The sequence below is a fragment of the Camellia sinensis genome, chromosome 8 (genome assembly GCF_055761805.1).
Source record: "Camellia sinensis isolate YWXY chromosome 8, ASM5576180v1, whole genome shotgun sequence".
NCBI classification, from domain to species: Eukaryota; Viridiplantae; Streptophyta; class Magnoliopsida; order Ericales; family Theaceae; genus Camellia; species Camellia sinensis.
This window is the reverse complement of record NC_138968.1, coordinates 52215114-52219927: the sequence shown is the minus strand read 5'-3', so window position 1 is coordinate 52219927 and position 4814 is coordinate 52215114.

The following is a 4814-nucleotide window of genomic DNA, read 5'->3' as shown; positions in this document are numbered from 1 at the left end:
AGAATCCCTATCTTAAGCTTGGAAGACGAAAGAAAGACTGAAGAAACTTAAAAAATGTCGAAACCCAACTTTGTTCCAATCAAAAGAGAGCTCACGGAGTCTTCTACATTTTTCTCAAAGAGGTTAGGTGAAGAAACCAATGGATCTAGATGTATTTGTAGAGAGGATGTGAGTTTTAGAAAGAGAGTGTCTCAACATAGGGTTTTGAAATGTTAGAGAGGGAGAGAAATGAAAAAAGTGACTCAAAAAGGTGTTTCTGCAATCTAATACACGCGCAGACTACTCGAGTGCAAGAAGTGTCGCTCGAGCATCCAGACGCAAAAGATAGAACCACTCGAGCGCTGGAAGTGACTGCTCGAGCATAGAATACAAACTCCTAGAAGTTTTGCACACAAAAGACCACCATTCGAGCTTAGAAAGGACTGCTCGAGGGCAACACCGCTTGAGCGTAGGAAACACCGCTCGAGCGAAGAATGCATCCTCCTAGTAGTTTTGCAAACCCATAAAAGTATTGAAAGTTTTCAAAGACTGCTCGAGCGTAGAGACAAAAATTTAGGCAACAATAGTTTTGAAAAACAAGCTACCAACCTGTTCCAAATATAACCAAGACACTCCAATAACCCAACTAAATGAGGAACAAGGAGAATAGGACATGAACATATACAACAATGAAACCTGGATCCAGAACATCAAATGAGTTGGGTCTAAATCAGAATCGTTATAAACATGACGGTCAAATTCAGATTTTGAACTTGAAAGAAGGCAATCTTTTCTTCTTTTTTTTTCTTCTCTACACATTTTTGTATTAGTAACTTTACTCTTTCTTTACAGTGCTAGGGGCAGCGTTATGTCCAGTCCTCTATTATCACTAACCAATAGCCTATACACAAGATGGGGAATTCCACTATTTAAATGCAAGGATAAATTGCACTCACATCTCTTAAGGTTTAGGAGAAAATTTAATATAATTATACTAATTTCATTTTAAATAAGATTAAAATAATAAAACTAATGTAAATTATACGTAAATGCTGAAATAAAATGTTCAACTTTGCATAGAATGAAACCCACACATTTAATAAGTCTTTGGTATTTGATAAAGTTGAAAACTAAAAATTAAGTATTAAAAATTAAATGTTAAATTTTTTAAGCTGAAATTGTTTGATAAAAATCTAAGTGCTAAATTAAAAACAAATTATTTGATATATATAAAATTAAATTTAAAATTATATATTTTAAATTTTATATTATGATGGTTGTGATGGTATGATATTGATGGTGGTGGTAGTGGTGGATGTACAATAGTGGTGATAACGGTAGCCATAGTGATAGCATTGATGGTACTGATGGTGGCGGTGGCGGTGGCGTGGCGGTAGCAATGGTAGTAATAGTAAAATGATGATGGTATTTATGATAACAATGCTAACGGTAATGAAGATGTGGTGGAATGATAGTGGTGGCAGCTGCGGCATGGTGGTAGCAGTAGTGATGGTGGCGGCAGTGGCGGTGGCGGCAGCGGTGGCATGATGATAGTGGTTGTAATGGTAGTGGTGGTGGTGGTGGTAGTGGTGGTGGTAGTTGTAGTGATAGTGGTGGTGGTGGTGGTGGTGAGTTTATAATAGTGTATATGGATATTTATATTTAGTATTTATAAATTCTGTCAGAATTAAGTAAGTTTCATATTATTTAAAATTTTCTTAAATTTCAGTTTATATTTTAAAAAATACTTAAATTTTTAAGTGATATCAATTGTGGTTATCAAACGGAGACTTAATTGATTATTACTTGGTCTTTGTTTGGCATGTGGGTTAGGGACGGGTTGGAGCTAAAATAGCAACAAAAGGATAAAATAGGTTTTTTAGTTTCAGGCTAAAAGTTGTCACATCCAAATCATAATCATTTCATTTTTTCTATCACAAAAATTTAAAAAGTCAAAAAAACCCTATCCCAAATGAGGCTATTTTAGCTCCAGAGTAAAATAGCTAAAAAGTTAAAAAGCCAGCCCACATTCCAAATGAAATCTTAATACATTAAATTTTAAGTACTGAATCAGATTATCAAACACTCAATGTGAAAATTTTATATTGAAAATCGTGATAAAATGTTTTTTCACTTAAAATTTTATATATGTTATTACTTTGAAAAAAAAATTACCTTGCGGTAAGAATTTATCCCGATATAGGGGAAAAGGAGGAAGCAAATAAAGAGTAGGTTGGTCATATTTTTATTTGCTTTATTATGACTTAAATTTTTTTTAAATTTTAGTTCATATTTTAAAAAATATTTAAATTTTTAAGTGATATCAATTGTGATTATCAAACAAGAGCTTAAGTGATTATCACTTAATGCATTCACTTTTTAAGTATTGAATTAGATTATCAAACACATAATGTAAAATTTTTAGGGTGAATTACACTAACGGTCCCTATAGTTTGCGCCTTGTGTCACTTTGGTCCCTAACTTTTCAATTATGACACGCACTACAAGAAATTAGACTTTTGTCGACTAAAAATTTGGTCGGCAAAATTCTATTTTTAGTCAGCAAAAGTTATCCGCGACCAATTTTCTTAGTTGCCACATTGGTCGCCAATTGAGAATCAGCAAAAGTAATTAGCGACCAAAACTTTTTTTAGCTAGGAAAAAGTTGGATTTGCCGACTAAATTTTTGGTCACTAAATATATCATTACTGCAACTAATCCATTTAGTCGCTAAAACACTTTAGTCGCGAAAAGTGAAATATTCCCGACCAAACATGTTAGTCGCCAAAAGTCACAATCCACGACCAATAGATTAGTTGTCAAAAGTCACATTCCATGATCAAACATGTTTGTCACCAAAAGTAATGTTTGCGCGACTAAAAGTTTAGTCGACAATAGACCTATTCGCGACCAAACTCTTTGGTTGCCAAAATTAACAATTTTACCGACTAATTATTTAGTCGCCAAATGTATCCTTTTGCCTACCAACATTTTGGTCGGCAAAACCACAATTTGGTCGTCAACATCTAACAAAATAAACCTGTAATTGAAAACAAATATTCCATCCAATCCATTCAATATAATCTGTAATTAAAAAGAATCATTTATACCAATAAAGTATCTGAATCATGAACATTCAAGGAAATACATAAATCATCTAATCCTGAACCTGTTTAATAAAAGTCAGCAACTATTGTAAGTTTCCACCCACAAGTAATTCCAAAGTACATATTCCTCCAATTAAAATTCTGATTCATATCCTGACAAGCATAAAAATTTAAAACATAACAAGTACTTATTATTATGTTTTACATTTTTATGCATACGAATCTATCAAAAAATATAACTAGTAGTCTACCTAAATATTTTCCATATACACCCATCCAAAAATATATAATCCTTCCAAAAATACTTATAATGTCAATTAGTCCTGTACAATCTAGCTTCGTGCACGAATTCATCCAATCTGTACCAAAGAAAAAAAAAAGAATGTCAAGAATTGAGCAATCATTAAACTTTGTTTGTCTAAAATGTGGTAAAACACTTAAAATTTTACTTTCAAATTGGAGGGATGGAGCTCCTCCCCAAAAGATGAAATAGATGGGATTTGAGAATTAGTCTCTACAAAACTAAATCTTTGTTTGGATGCTTCTAGTAGATTGTCCAATACTGTATATGATTATTCAGAACATGCAAACAAGTTCCCTACCATACCACACTATTACTTGACGTCAAACCAACAATCATGTTTACATTGTGTAAGAATCTGACTTTAGCAAATTGGACGAAATGAATGAGACATAGGATTGAAGACAAATATTACCTAAACTAGATCAGATGAAGATGTTGTTAGTAAGGATGAAGATCAGTTTCATGAAGAAGCCTAAGAATCCATGATTACCAATCCATGATTACCCAATGGTAAGACCAAATGAGACCAAAAAATATTAGCTTTTGGAGAAGTGAAAACATACCTTCCCCATTATCATTAGCTTTGAGCACTACAAATACATATTTAGCTAAAGGTAGCAGGGAAATTGTGTACATTACTAGTGATAATGCCCCCAAGAGATCAAAATCCAACTTGATAGGCACCTTGCTGAACACATCAGTAAAGACATATAAAGGGCTCGTGCCCATGTCACCATTTACAACACTGAGTGTTTGAAATGCCAGTGCAACAGTTTGCCAAAGGGAAGCATCCTTATTTTGAAGCAATTAAAATTAGTAAGAGAAAATTAGCATGTTTTTATTTGCAAACATATCTTCTCAATTCAGTATTATGAGAACCCTGACATTTTGGATAATTTTTATTTCTGCTTCCATCATGGAGCTTACAGTTACTTGAACTAAGTACCTTTGACGGTTTGGCATCATTAGGGTTCTCATTATTCGACCAATATAGCTACAAGCCCTTATCATGGTATAGGCATTAAATAAATAAAGAAATAAAACAGCTTAGGAAAACCTACCGAGATATTATATTTCAGGAAAAAACTGTCTCATTGAAGTAGAATATTTAGGCTGTATTAAAAAAAATTAAAAAAAAATAAAAATAAGAAGAAGAAGAAGAAGAAGAAGAAGAAAGAAAGAAAGAACGGCTTCTAAAAGCCACATCCTGTTAGTATGCAATTTGCTTGATTCTCCTTGATCGTTGATAGTCATGTTTTCCACCTAATAACATCCATTGTAAAGTTTTCAGTGGAGGTATTTCCTATGAAGTATATTCCCAAGTGTCATGAACTTATAATTTTGGGCTTGGAAATAAAATATTTGTTGATGTTTAGTGTTTCTCAATCACTATATCTTTGATTATTGTTCAAAAGTATCCGCTA